This window comes from Stegostoma tigrinum, chromosome 26 (genome assembly GCF_030684315.1).
Source record: "Stegostoma tigrinum isolate sSteTig4 chromosome 26, sSteTig4.hap1, whole genome shotgun sequence".
NCBI lineage: Eukaryota > Metazoa > Chordata > Chondrichthyes > Orectolobiformes > Stegostomatidae > Stegostoma > Stegostoma tigrinum.
The window spans coordinates 42,808,822-42,824,724 of NC_081379.1; the positions used below are offsets into that span (position 1 = coordinate 42,808,822).

The 15,903-nt window shown below is 43.4% G+C and overlaps 1 protein-coding gene across 4 annotated transcripts in view; it reads right to left on the reverse strand.

The window, feature by feature from the left end:
• The window catches only part of septin5a (septin 5a), a 218,666-nt gene extending 202,879 nt beyond the window's left edge, over window positions 1-15,787 (reverse strand). Inside the window, exon 1 of one of the 4 annotated variants that reach the window (XM_048556126.2) lies at window positions 15,558-15,787. The gene's annotated coding sequence lies outside the window, so the exon portion shown is untranslated. Of the gene's footprint in view, window positions 1-15,168; window positions 15,490-15,557 lie in introns of those variants that run through there. The other 3 variants (XM_048556130.2, XM_048556131.2, XM_048556133.2) reach the window with 3 other exon arrangements.
• Between the last annotated feature and the right edge of the window lie 116 nt (window positions 15,788-15,903).

The following is a 15,903-nucleotide window of genomic DNA, read 5'->3' on the forward strand; positions in this document are numbered from 1 at the left end:
AACAACAATAGCTACCACTGAAGACGCGCTAATCCTGCATTTGTCCCATATCCTTGAATGTTGTGACATTTCAATTGTTCATCCAAATACTTTTTAAACATTTCCATTCCTGATTCTCACCACCATCTGAGCGACTTTTTTTCCTCAAATCTCCTACCCCTTACCCTAGAACTATGCCCCCTCCTGATTGATCCCTCAACCAAGGAGATCAGCTGTCTGCTATTCCCTCATAATCTAACACACCCCAACCACGTTCCCCCTCAGACTTCTCTGCTCAAAACAAAATAATCCAACACCATCTAGTCCCTCCTCCAACCCAGGCAACATCCTCGTGAACCTCTACGGTACCCTCAATAGAACTATCACATCCTTCCTGGGATGACCAGAAATGCACAAATACTCCAGCTGTGGCCTAACCAACAGTCTGTACAACTCCACCATTCCTCCCTTGCTGTTATACTCCATGCCTCAATTGATGAAAGCAAGTGTCCTTTTTGTCTTCTTAACTGAAGAGTCATCTAGACTCAAAATGTTAGCTTGCTCTCTCTCCATGGATGCTGTCTAACCTGCTATGATCACCAGCATTTGTTGTTTTCAGAACAGTTTCCAGCATCTGCAATAATTTGCTCCTGCCTTCTTAACTGTCCTATTCATGTGCTCTGCTGACTTCAGGGATCCAAGATCGTCTGTTCCTCTGAGCTACCTAGTGTCTACCGTTCTTTAAATACTCCCTGATATTGTTTCTTTGTCCAAATTGCATCACCTCACACTTCTCAGGGTGAAGTACTATCTGCCACTGTCCCGTTCATCTGACCAATTTATCTGTATCTTCCTAAAACCTACTAACATTGTCACAGTGAACTTAGAGTCATAGAGATGTACAGCACAGAAACAGACCCATACATCCAACACATTCATGCCAACCAGATATCTTAAATTAATCTAGTCCCATTTACCAGCATTTGGCCCGTATCCCTCTAAACCCTTCCTATTCGTGTACTCATCCAGATGCCTTTTAAATGTTGATATTGCACCAGCCTCCACCGCCTTCTCTGGCAGCTCATTCCAAACATGCACCATACTCTGCATGAAAAAATTGACCCATAACTCCTTTTTATATCTTTCCCCTCTCACCTTAAACTTATGCCCTCTAGTTCTGGACTCGCCTAACCTGCGAAAAAGACCTTGGCTATTCACCCTAACCGTGCCCCTCAAGATTTTATAAACCTCTATAAGGTCACCCCTCAGCCTCCGATGGTCCAGGGACAAAAGCCCCGGCCTGCTCAGAGTCTCTATATAAGTCTCTGCAATCCTGGTGATATCCTTGTAAATAATTTCTGAACCATTTCAATTTTAGCAACATTTTTCCTACCGCAGGGAGAGCAGAAATGAACACAGTACTCCAAAAGTGGCCTATCCAATTCCTGTACAGCTGCAACATGACATCCCAACCTCTACAATTAATGCACTGACCAATAAAGGCAAGCATACCAAATGCCTCCTTCATTACTATGCCTGCCTGCAATTCCAACTTGATGCATAACAAAAGGATTAAAACTTGTGCTACCCCAATATTTATGGGTCAGTGAAACTCCAATAGGGAAACTGTCTTCATTTTGCCCTATCTACTGGATTTGATTATTTATTTGTCTGTATTTTAGTCACTGCTTAGTTAATGTCACCTAATCTCTAACTGTAGAATGAGAGGTCATAGTTTTAGGCTGAGATGGAAGATTTAAAAATGAGGTGAGGAGAAATTACTTCTCTCGAAGGATCATGAATCTATGGAATGCACTACCCCAGTGTGTGTGGAGAACATTGAATATATTTAAGGAGGAGACAGACAGATTTTTAATTAGTAACAGGTTGAAAGGTTACGGGGAGCAAGCAGGGAAGTGGGGAGTTGAGGCCTAGATTAGATCAGCCATGATCTTATCAAATGGTACAACAGGTTAGAGAGGCTGAATTGCTTACTCCTGTTCCTAGTTCTAATGTTCCTATGGTGAAAACAGAATGATACAGATGCTGGAAATCTGAAATAAAAAGGGAAAATGCTGGTTTATTCAGCAGGTCTGGCAGCAATCTGTAGAGAGAGGTATATTGACTTTCTTTCTCTCTCCACAGATGCTGACAGATCCACTGAATTTCTCCAGCAATTCTTTTAGACTCCAGTTCTGATTAAAGGTGACTCTCCTGAAACGTGAGATAATAGGAGCTGCAGATGCTAGAGAATCCAAGATAACAAAGTATTTCTGATGAAGGGTCTAGGCCCGAAATGTCAGCTTTCCTGGTCCTAAGATGCTGCTTGGCCTGCTGTGTTCATCCAGCTCTAAACCTTGTTATCTCGAAATTCTCCAGCATCTGCAGCTCCTATTATCTCTGATACAATTTTAGCCCTACTGCGAAGCCTCTTCTCAGGATGTCTACCCTGACAAAGTTACCCCCCTCCCTCCAGACAAACCACAGGGGATCTCTCTCCCATTGCAACTCTCTCGTAATCTCTTCACTTGTAACTTGACCTCAGTTTCTCTCTTCACTGCTGTTGCCAGACATGCTCAGCATTTCCAGTGTTTTCTGCTTTTATATTTATTTCACCTTTGATATTCTGGTGTATGGAGAATAATACATTCACCTACAATTCCTCTCTGACTTGCCCTGTTTCTTAGAGATGGTAAGAACTGCCAATGCTGGAGTCAGAGATGACACAGTGTGAAGATAGAGGAACACAGCAGGCCAGACAGCATCAGAGGAGCAGGAAAGTTGATGTTTCGGGTTGGGTCCCTTCTTCTGTGTTCGTCCAGCTCCACACTGTGTTATCTCTGACCTGCCTCCTGTTGTCTTGTCCATACCCGAAAATAACAAGATTGTATTGTGTGCAAAGAATTTCCATGATTGTGGGATTAAAAGTAATATATCCCAGTTTTAGCTAGGTAAATATTCATGAGCCTGAATTAAACTCAAAAACTGGTAAAATGGATTTCAACTTTGGCTTCAATGACCAAATGGAGGTATTGCTTAAAATTCCCTGAATGTACCAAATTTGATGACTCCCAAAATGCCACAGTTTGGCTACTATGGTGACCTTCTGCTCAGGGAAATCAAGCGTAACCTGATCACCAATGGTTAACTCCAGGGCCCTGTTCAGCCACCTCCCAAACCCCTGTCATTTTTCACATTAACCACCAATATTCAGTAGCCCGTCTTACATATGATGGATCTTGAACAAGTTGATAAAGTAACTGATGCCTGCAGACCTATACATCGGTAAGAACTAATATCTTCGAGAAGAGGAGTGGAAAATGGGGCAAAAGTCTGGTTTGGGATGGAAATCTTTGTGAATTGCTTTTCCAGTCATATTTCCTATGAATGAAGCTGATATTAAACAACACTGTTAAATTGGAGAATGTAAAATCACAGAATTTTCAGTCTTGCAATCAGGATTGGGAATGCTAACCTTGATTGTTCAGATAAACCAGCTTAATATCAAGTACACTGTCACTGATTTTTTTTTAACCTATGCTAATTCAAAGGAATATGTACACAAAATATGAATGTAACCTATACACATCTAAGAATCTTCTCTATTCTGCAGATTTGCGATCAGCCTTAAGCCTGTAGTTGTTTTCATAAACCTGTAAGACATGATACAACACATCTCTGGAGTAGGTGGGGCTTGAAAGTGGACCACCTGGCCCAGAGGTAAGGACACAACAACAGCATAGCAAGACCCTAACCTTCAGCCTGTATGCTAAGCAATGCAGCTTTTAAATTAATCAGTTCAATTTGTTCACGGAAATGAGTTGTTTTATGGATATCATTCATCATGACATAGTAGTTTCCTTTCTGATTTATAATCCTCAGTTACAAATCTTTGCCGCTGTGCCTCACAGTCACACTGGCATTTCTATTCTGCCAGAGCAACTTGTTGCAATTGAACTCCTCACAAATTCCATCAGATGGTCACTTTAGCAGTTGCATGACCTCCTCCTGTGCCTTTGATAGGTTCACAATGTTGAAAATTGACCAGCTATGTCCCATCCCACAAGACAAATGCAAATACCATCCCATCTGTCGACTCTTGACTATCAGTAAGGGTAACATTCTCGGCCCAACCAGCATCAGTTGCTTCACTGCATCATAAGGTGAGAAGTGAGTTTTGCTGGTGATTATACAATGTTCAGCACCATTTGCAAACCCTCAGACAAAGCAAATTGTGTCCATATGCAGCAAGACTTAAACAATGTATAGGCTTTGGCTGATAAGCATCAAACAAAATATGCATCCACCAATTCTAGGCAAAGACCATCTCCACCAAAAATGAATCTATCAACTCTTATCATTCACTACTGGTGAAGTCCCCTGGGTGTCATCATTGACCAGAAACTGAACATGGACCAGACGTTTAAATACAAGAGTAGGTCAGAGGCTGGTAATTCTGAGATGAGTAACTCATATCCTGACTTCCTAAAGCTTGTCACTATGTACAAGGCACACATGATGGAACATTTCGCACTCGTCCACAGCTCCAACAACACTCAAGAAGCTTGACACCATTCATAAGAAGTAGCCTGTTGATCACCATCCCATTCACTCTGCCCACCACAACAAACACTAGCAGCAGTGTGTAGTCAACTGTATACCAAGTGAGAGCAACAGCAGCTCCACACCCATGACCTCTACATCCTGAAGGACAAGGGCAGCAAAAACATAGAATCCTCTCATCTGCAACTTCGCTCCAAGCCACACAACTTCTGACTTGGGACGATATCGCAATTGCTGCTGGCTCAAAATCCTGGAAGCCAAAAAACAAAAAATGTCAGCAACTGCAGATGGAATGCAGCACTTTGAGAATATGGCTCAGCAACATGCTTTTAAGGGCAATTACAGATGGGCAACAAACATTGGTCTGGCCAGCGATGCCCGCATGAAAGACATTTTTTAAAAAGACCACATAATACATCGGGGTGTCAGTCCCTCATCTGAGTTTCATGTGAGGCATTCCTTTGTGTAAGTGCTGGAAATACTCAGCAAATCTAGCAGCATTTGTGGAGAGAAACAGGGTTAATGTTTCTCGTCTGTGACTTTCAAGTAGCTGCTCTGGTGAAAAGCCACTGCCCTGGAACTTTAGTTGTGCTTTCCTTCCAACCAGTGATGCCTGACCTGTTGCATAATTTACAGAACTTTTTGTTCTTATTTCAGATTTCCAACATCTGCAGTAAATTTACTTGCAAATTCTACACTATCTTGTCACTTTTACAAATATGCATGGTTCTGCGAGTTATTTTAAGTGGCTAGATGAATCACACCAAGCAGAAAGATCCCAGGTACAAACACAGAAATTGCTGCTGGAAAATCTTAGTTCTGAGGAACAGTCACTCAAACCGAAACGTCAACTCTGAATTCTCTCCACACCTGCTGCCAGATCTCGTGAGCTTTTCCAGCAATTTCTGTTTTTATTTTTGATTTACAGCATCAGCCGTTCTTTCAGTTTTTAGAAAGGTCCTGGGTTTTGCCTCTGTTCTGATCTCATATAAGCAGCATGAAAGATAAGCCTATTTGCCTCGGGTTCTTCAGTCAACCCACCAAGATGCACACTCGAGGTATGAATTACCCTGCCAAAGTTCATCATGGAATCATCATCATAGAATCCCTGCATTTTGCAAACAGGCCCTTCGGCCCAATAAGTCCACACTGACCCTCAGAGCATCCCACCCAGACCCATCCCCTTGTAACCCACCTAATCTACACATCCCTCAACACTACGAGCAATTTAGCATGGCTAATCCACCTAGCCTGCACATCTTTGGACTGTGGGAGGAAACCGGAGCACCCGGAGGAAACCCATGCAGACTCGAGGGGAACATGCAAATTCCACACAGACCATCGCCCGAGGGTGGAATCAAACCCGGGTCCCTGGCGCTGTGAGGCCTCACCATGTATAAAGCATGGGCTGAGGAAAGAATTAGACTTTACTGTGTTGGTAAACACAGTTGAATTACCCCCGACTCACTGTCACAAATCACAGATGCTTTTTTCCTTCGTGGGTAGCAATGAGATGGTCATAACATCACTTGAAATTCTATTTCAGTCAAGAACGTTATTCCTTGTAAAGAAAAGAGTGGTTATAAAATTAGGGATGAATGCACAACAAAAAAACCATCATGGTTTTGAGTGGAGGCACAGTACGTATTGCAAAGATTTTTGACACCTCAATTGCCAAGCCTGTGAGATTAGTCAGAAACTCACCTCATTAATGGAATGAGCACTGTTCCTGAGTTAATAAAGTCAACTACACAAACTGAGCGAGAAACTGCTTTAAGGCAGGACATGTTGGATTCAGTTGATCTGTGAGATACTTTACTCTGTCCCGTGAGGGGATAGATAATGGAAAATTAATGGTTATCACTTGGGTGGGGGATGGAATTTACGATCGCAAGCCCTGCTCTCTTCAGTAATACATGTCTCTGAACTAGAGAGAAATGGACATCAACATCTATTTTTTGGACGCATTCAAAAACCCAGAGAATGCTAGGATTTGGCTTTTGTCTTATGCTTCAGATCAGTTCAATGTGAAAACTACAGCCCTTTAAAAGGGTCCAAAGTTACTCTCACTTTCTATGTACTTCCTCTGATAAGTTACCTAATTTAAACAGCAGATTGAATTCAGACCCAGCTCGTTCATCCAAACATAACTTAATTATCCCTCATTTTGGCAGAACATCATTTCTGATTCAAATCCAGCATTGATAAAAAAACACAAACCAAAATGGGAAGCTCGCAGGAAATGGGTGGTTACACGTTACTATCATATAACTATGCAAGAATAAACCCAAGGAATGTTGCGCTAAGATTGGCACAAATACAGACTCAGCAGCTTCATGGTTTAAAGTCATGCTAACACATTGAACATTCTGATACTATTGTCTTATTTCTTATTGTGGCAGTAAGAAAAATCAGGTGCAAGTTATACAAATGGTTTAATTTGTGCTGAACCACACTCCAGCTGGATTTACTAGATACTATTAATAATGACTTCATGAAGCTAACTGGTCAGTCGTGACTCAGGCACATGTTATTCTAAGATACTCATCAACAACAACAGAGGCACTGGCCACTGTACTGGCTTATGTAGACACAGCTCACGCAAACCCTACAATAATACATGAAGCACAGAATATCTATGTCAAACAGAAAATTGGTCTGATCTATTTTATAATAAGGCCGGGCTCTCCTCAGCTCATTTAATCTCATCTTGTAAGTGATAAACTAAAAGTAAAATGTCCGATGAAGAAACATGACGTTTTTCCCACATCCCAAAGAATATCAATCAAGATCCAAAATAGCATTCTTCGCCTTCACCTATTGCAGTACAGTGACAAAATGCATACAGCAACTTACCAAGGCTTCTCCAACAGCACCTTCCAAATCTGCGACCCCCACCCCCATAAAGAAAAGGACAGCAGATGCAAAGGGACGTCACCACCTGAAGTTCCTCCCCACGCTGATGTGTTTTAAAACTGTATCATTGTTTCTTTACAGTCACTGGTTCAAGTTCTGGAAATCCCCCCCTTAACAGCACAAATGGAGGTGGCTGCATTGGATAGATTACAATGGTTCAACATGGCAGTTCTCTGCTTCAGGAAGTTAGGGATTAGGAACAAATGTTGGACATGTCATCAGTACTTGCACCCCGTGAAAAAATGTGATGAATGAACAATATTGATTACTTAACCCAAGCTCTTTGTCTTCCACAGATCTGAATCTGTTCATTCCATTTGCATCTCACTATTGATCATCTTTTACCATTGGTTACAACCTTATACCAAAAGATAATCACACGGAATGGTCAATAATGAGACTGTGTAGTGTCTTTCTTCCTTGTGGGTTTTCTACACAATGGCAGTTCTTTGGCCTTTATTCATTGAATTATAGCAAAATGTCTTGACTTTTTTTTAACTCCAGATAGGACATGAAGCCAAACAGGGTGCAAAACCAGTGCTGCTGGTACTAATCTGATCTATATAACTATCTAGCCAATGAGGGAACTGACCAAACTGTCACTTCTTTAATACATCTGAACTTCTCATTTGCACTTCATTTTCATTATTAAAATATTATGAGTCTGTTATTTCCCACTGAATGTTTGGTGATAGTCTTTCTTTAAGCAGAAGAACTTGTCACCAGCTGGAGTCTGAAATGGGACTCGTGAATTCCGAAGCATATTTAATTTATACCCAACTGATCATTGGGTCCTGATGAATGGCATCTTGCAGCCCACAGAATTAACAATGTGAAAAATTGGCACTGCCTAGTACCTGCAACTGCTTTCCCTCAACTTGTTTGTGCAAGATAAATCTCCACTGATCTTTGATGGATTCCATTTTCAGGCACGGCTTTTAATCTATTGCCATAGAAATGGGTTTTGTGCAATCCCATAATTCCAGCCAAAATGGAAATCTTACATTTGTGTGCCAATTACTCCTTATGCTTGTACCATCAGTTTACGCTTGGATGAGTTTTGAACACTAATAAGAACATCTCTAACCCACTAGATGTCAATTATGTCCCCAGGACAATGTATCAAATCTTGTTTTATTCCTCCTAGTTTTACCACATTCCTCAATATTATTTTGCTTTGTTTTATTCGTTAGTTTAGGTGAATTCAACTCCTGGAATTTTTAATATTGCCCTCCCTGAGATTTATGCCAACTTCTGGCCATATCTTTCAACAGATGATTAATAAAATCCTCCAAAAAATGGTGGGAAGGAATAATGTCTGAGACTACGAGGTGTAGAGCTGGATGAACACAGCAGGCCAGGCAGCATCAGAGGAGCAGGAAAGCTAACATTTTGGGTCTGGAGCCGTGTTCAGAAATGGAGGAGGGGAAAAGGGCTCTGAAATAAATAGAGACAGGGGGAGGTGACGATGGAAGGTGGATAGAGGGGCAGATAGGTGGAGAGAAGATGGACAAGTAAAGCAGGCAGGGATGAAACCAGTACAGGTGAGTGTAGGTAGGGAGTTGGGGTAGGGGTTGGTCAGTGAGGTGGAAAAAGCGGATAGGTGGGAGAAAAGACGGACAGGTCAAGGAGGTGGGGACGAGATGGGCTGGTCTTGGAATGAGGTTGGGGATGAGATTTTGAAGCTTGTAAAGTCCACATTGAGACCATTGGGCTGCAGGGTTCCCAGGTGGGATATGAGGTGTTGTTCCTCAAGGCTTGAGGCGGCATCGCTGTGGCAATGGAGGAGGCCCAGGATGGACATGTCATCCAAGGAGTAGGAGGGGGAGTTGAAGTGGTTCATGACTGGGAGGTGCTGTCATTTGTCACGAGCTGAGCGTTGGTGCTCCACAAAGCAGTCCTCAAACCTCCACTTGGTTTCTCTGAAGTAGAGGAGGCCACATCAGGAACAGTGGATGCAATATACTATATTAACGGGTGTGCAGGTGAACATCCTGCTTAATGTGGAAGGTTTTCTTGAGGCCTGGGATGGAGGTGAGGGGGGAGGCGTAGGGGAAGGTGTAGCACTTCCTGCAGTTGCAGGGAAAAGTGCCGGAGGTGGTGGGGCTGGTGGGGATTGTGGAGCGGACGAGGGAGTCGCAGAGAGAGCAGTCCCTTCGGAAGGGTGGGGAGGAAAATATATCCTTGGTAGTAGGGTCAGATTGCAGGTGGCAGAAGTGGCAGAGAATGACGTGTTGAAACTTGAGGCTGATGGGGTAATAAGTGAACAAGGGGAATTCTGTCTTTGTTGCTATTGTGGGGACCGGGTATGAGGGCTGAGGTGCAGGAAGCACGAGAGATGCGGTCGAGGGTGTTTTCGACCGCTGTGGAAGGGAAGTAGTGGTCCTTGAAAAACTAGGATGAAAAGTCGAAACCCCCACTCTCCACACATTCTTAATTCTTAATGAATGCAGCCTCAACAATCCTCTGTGGTAAAAAAAATTCCACAAAATCACAACCGGGAGAAGCATGCCTCCTCATCTCTGTCTTAACTTTGCAATCTTTCCACTGAGATTATGTCCACTGGTCCCCTTAGGCTCCCTCAAAAGGGGAAACAACCTTACTGCATCTGCCCTGCAATGTCTTAAAGACCAGTGAGTACGGGCCCAATCTACTCAATATCTCCTCAAAAGACAGTGCTTTTGTCCATACCTAGTATCAGCCTAGTGAACCTCTCTGGACTGCCTCCAAAGTCAATTTAATCTTTCCTTACATAAGAGGCCCAAAACGTGCTCCTTTTTTCAGTTACTCATATTGTTCCATTTATTATTGCCTTCCATTTTGTTCATCTTTGAAACATCTTTTCAATCCATCTGGCTTGTTTTGAACGGTTTGGTTGTACTTTGCTCATACAATTTGACATGTTCAGTAAATCCATTTTTTTCTAATGATTCCTCAGGGTGCAGTCATGGTGAATAAAGCCTAAATTTATGGGCCACCTCTAGTTACCCTTGAAATCATGATGGTAAGTCACCTACCTGAACCACTACTGTTCATGATATTAAGGCACTCCCTCCCACAAGCCAGTAAGACCTAGAACTTTAACCTAGTGAGAGTGAAGGAATGGCACGATACATCTAACTCAGGATCAAGAAGAACTTCAGATGATATCATTCCTTCACACCTCCTGCCATGTCCTAAAAGGTGGAACAAACAAGTTTGGAGAATCCTGTTGAGGTAGCAATGGGGCTAACGGCAGAGCATTCTGTAGATTAAATAGCAAGTGGAAGGACTGGTCGCTTAATGTAATAGCTGGAGAAACATTCCAGCAGATAGCTTTGGCCTGCAAAGTGCTAAATGTCTTGAAAGTTTCTGCACGTGCATCCAGGCAAGTGGAAAATATACCATCACATCTCTGAATTGTACCTTGTGGGTGATGAAAAGTCTTGATGAGCCAAGAGGTGAGCCATTTGCCACAGAACAGTCTCTCTCAGCAAAGGCAATTATCCAGTTATTCCACTGGGGTTCCTGTTCAATGATGATTTCCAGAATGCTAATGGTGGGGCCAAATATTACTGAGGGGAGGCTCTCTCTCATTGAGGGTAGACATTACCTCAAAAGGGTATGGCAGGAATTATTCTTGCCACTTACTAATGCAAGCCTGGAGAAGCAGCCTGCTTTGTCCTGGATGGTTTCTTGACACCTAGGTCTTAATGCCTGTTGATAAGGGCTTCTTCATTACCTGTGGAATTCTGGATTGCTTTAAACATTGTGCAATCGTCAGTGAACATCCACATTTCTGTTTTTATATCAGAGTGAATGTTAATGATATACCCACACCAGTTTTGAATTTTAAAAAGAGAACAATTAATGTGATTTCGCTGCCGAGACCAGGATCTATCATCCATCCCTAATTGCCCTCAAGAGGTGGTGAGTTGCCGACTTAATTTGTTAGAATCCATGTGGTGTGGATACCACTGTTGGCGCCACTAGGAAGGGAGCTCCAAAATTTAAATGGTCAAATAGTTCCAAGTTACAATGGTGTGTAGCTTGGAAGCTAAATTGCAAGTCGTGAAACTCTCCTGTATCCGCTGCCCCTGTCCTTCTAAGTGGTAGAGGTTGTAAGGTGCTCTTGAAGGTGCCACGGTGTGTTACTGAAGTGCACCTTGTAGGCGAAACACACCATGCGATGGTGGTGAAGGGAATTAATGAAGCGGGCAAGATGTCAGTCGAGCAGGCTGCTTTGTCCTGGATGGTGTCTAGCTTCTTGAGTGTTGTCAGAGCTGCACTCATCCGGCCAACTGGGGAATATTCCATCACGCTCCCAACTTGTACCTTGCAGATGGCAGGCAAGCTCTGGGGAGACAAAAGGTGAGAAACTCGCTGCAGAATCCCAAGCCCATGACTTGCTCACACAGTAATTATTTGGCCAGTCCGCATTAGTTTCTGTCAATGGTAACCTGCAGGATGTTGCTGGTAGGTGAAAGTTATGGTGTTGAATGTCTATGAAGCTGTCCAGTAGAGATATTCTGAGATAACTGGCCTCCAGCTTCTTTCTTTTGTGCAAGACATCATTCCAAATTAACCTCAGTTTTCCTCCCGGGTCTGTGTTATCACATTTGGTCAATGTAGCTTTCAGGTCAGGAGCAGTCTTCCCTCACTTCTGGCTTTCAGCTGTTCTCTTCAACCTTTGCCTTTAACTGCAATGAGTTCTGGAGCTATGTGGTCCTTGCAAAACCCAAACTGAGCATTGGTACATTGGAAGCACTTACTATCCAAAATATCTGAACAATTTCCATTGATTCTCCATGCATTATTGCTACCATACAGAGATTCATATTATTGAGAACAATTTTCCAATTCATATAGCTAATTTCCATTCATTCCGTAAGTTTTTTTTATAAAGCACATCTTACTTATGGAACGTATTGGATGTGAAAAAGCAATGCCAACCAATTCAGTAGTAAGTACGCATGTTGACAGGGACACAGAGCAAGATAGAGTACACAGTGTGAGCCAGTAGTAGCAAAGGCTTTCCTCTAGCTACAGTGCACATTCCCAAGCTGCTTTGATATTACAATTGTACCATGTTACACCATACGAAAGGGAACCTTTACTGAAGTAAGGTAAATGATAGAGGTCAATTTCTTGCAGATAATCTGTGGGTGAGATCAATTGATTCCACCCAATATACTCAATCTGCAGAGAAATTATATTCCTATTGGGGTCCCTCAGTAGAACAATGTGGAATTATGGGTTATTAATGGTTAGTCTGACATTCACATATTTCTCCTGCAATGAAGTCAATCATCTCAAGCTGTCTTTGGAGTTGGAACTTCCTTGTTTTAATCATCTGTTATAGTCTGTTGAGTTTCCTCTGGGTGCTCCAGTTTCCTCCCAGTCCAAAGATGTGCAGGTTAGGTGGATTGGCCATGCTAAATTGCCCATAGTGTTCCGGGAGGTGTAGATTAGGTAGGTTATAGGGGAAGGGGTCTGGGTGGGATGCTCTGATGTTCAGTGTGGACTTCTTGGGCCAAAGGGTCTGTTTCCACACTGTAGGGATTCTGTAATTCCTTTGATAGTCCTGCTTTTCTTCCACACACCTGATATAGGGAGATTCCTCCTGGGAAAGCCATCAGTGTTAATATGATACGGGGAGAGAATGCAATTTTAAAAATGACACAGTGGCCTACATGTACCTAGGTGTGTACAGAAAATTAAATCAAAGAAATCAGAAACGGCCTTCAAACTATTACATGTTACCATATTTTCAGTATAGCTCATCCCCTGACTACAATGAATGGCCCCTGTCATGGACTTGCTCTGGAAATGATGCATACTCTGGATAAATGCACTTGGGCATTTTAATAGGGTAGATGCTGCATCACTTGACTTCAATAATGACAATGTTTTCACTCATCAAAATCTGCTGAAGATGGAAGACAGACTAAATGCTGGGGGTGGGGGGGGGCAGTCTAGATTCATTTTCCATACAGTGCTGCGGCATAGATCTTCTCACACAGGCAACAAGAACTGACCTTCCCTGTACCTACACACACACACACACACACACACACATGGGGTTTCTACACAAAGAAATGTACTATGGCTCCACCAACGCATGCACCCTAGTGCATATTGTGAGATTCCTGATGGAATAAGAAAAATATTTTCTAAATGCCTCACAGGCAATGATTTGTTTTTGCAGTTGTAATTTGGAGAAACACAGCAGCAGAACCATTGGCAACGCAGGTAAGATAAATAACCAGAGCAGTTAAGTGTCTCACTGATGTTGGGTTGTTTTGGTCACCAGTAGAAATTTTTGAATAAGGCCACAGGATCTTCTTTGCCCACCTGGCAGATAATTTAATGGCTGGTCCAAATAATAATAAGCTGGCCTTGCTTGCTACAGTTAGCCTGGAATCTGCACTACAGTTTCTAAACTCCTTGAAGGAACACCATTGTGACTCAGAAGGGACAGTGCTCCCAATGAGGAGGGAAGGACCGGACACTAATTCAAAGATGCAATGTGATTTTCCTGCAGCCTGTGGCTTTAACATTCAGCAAATATAAAGAGATTTTTTTTCTGGAGATTTTTGAATTTTCAACGGTGGCTTTGAAAGGTTGGGATCACATCATAGCTGACGTCCGCATAACATGCGGAACTCAGCTCGGTCCGAAAAGATAGCACAATGGATCCGGCTAAACACAAAGGGCCGTGAACATGGGGTTGTTTCAGATCTCAAACAAAATACTGCAGATGCTAGAAATCTGAAACAAACACGCGGAATGCTAAAGAAATTCAGCAGATCTGGCAGCATCTGTGGAGAGCAAATACAGTTAACGTTTCGAGTGTGGTATGATTTTTCCGTTCTGAAGAAGTGATACTGGATTCAAAACGTTAACTCTGTTTTTCTTTCCTCAGAAGCTGCCACACCTGCTAAGCTCGTCGAGCAATTTCTGGTTTTGCATTACATTTGCATTATCCAGTTTTCGTTATTTCCTGCTGTGAGTAGCGACGAACACGTGTCTCCCCTTTCCCTCAATCCCATCCCAAAAGGCTGCCCAGGATATTGATATTTTCGAACCAACCTGCTCAGAAATGCTAATGCATACATCTCTAGACCAGAAAGACGAATCCCCGAGTCAAAAGTAGCAAACGCTATCCCTACAGCAGAACAGCCCTTTGCAACGGGCTGTACGATTGACCAAGACCCTGCCTGTCGCTACCGGTTTCCAGTAAAAGTACTGGAGCCGGAACCCCTCCCTTTCTACTGATGGTTTTCCCCCCTGCGGATACGGCACCTGGTTAAATAAACAGGGCTGAGCATAATTTCAACGTTCATGGGTCTTGCATCCCTGAAATTCCGGGGTTACAAAATCCCCGGACGCGCAATAAACGCATTTCAGTGAACTGCTGGACTGCCAATTCAGTGGTATGTACAAAAGAAACATGAAACGCCGATTTCAACCCTGATGCAACCGCGGAAAATGTACGGGCAGCGAATGAGACTGGGGAGAGCGAGTAGTATCTTGTGCTAGGATTGTGGATGTACGGCAGACGGCCTTGTCCTTTTACAGTAAGATACATGCGATCACCAATATTCATTTCATAGAGAACATTCAGAAAGGCATCCTCCAAATGCAGCCAAGCGCCCGAGCTGACATCCCAATCAAATAAAGGGCTGGCATTAAATGGGACTGGATTCTGGCACCCCAATCGAATCTTACCTCTTACTGCTTTATCCGGCTCTTTTGCAAATCTCTGCATTACATTGAACAGAGATGTTGAAGTGGGCAAGCTGGAAAAAAGGTGGGGGGGGGGGGCGCGGGGGCAAGCGGACGCTGTCCTCTAGCTGGAAATAAAGCTGTCCTAGTGGGTCGTGAGGGGCAGCCGCGGGTCTCCCGATCCCCAGCTGGGGTCAATTCCGTACGTTTTCCCCTCCCCAGCGGGGCATGAAGTAACGCGAAAATTAATCGTCACAAAATAAACCCCGTTTGCAGCTCGAAGTACGCTGCCACCGGAGAGGTTTTTGTTCTCACGAGAGAGGAGAGGACTGTGCAGCGAAGCCGGCTCACTGTCAGTGCCGGAAGACAGAAGGCAAATGTGTGGGACTCACCTCCTTCTCCTCTGGATCCCACAAGAACAACCGAATGCATCAGGCGACAGCGAGAGGCGTGAAATACGGCAGGTTCAGTATCCCAGCGACGCCCATCGGCAGCCAGCGGACCGTGCAGAGAAAGCAGAGGCAGTGAATGGAAAGGTTTATTGAGGAACACAAGAGACCGATGGTAAGCGTTAATCGGGTTCCTGTTTTTTTTGTGTTTTGGTTTGTCGTGGCTGCTGCAATGAATGGGACTTACCCGATTTCAGCATTCGGCTTTTAAACCTGACGTTGCTGACCATAGTGACAGGTTTAAATCCCTCCGACCCTGGGGCGCCCTGAGTCTGATTCCCCGGCACAG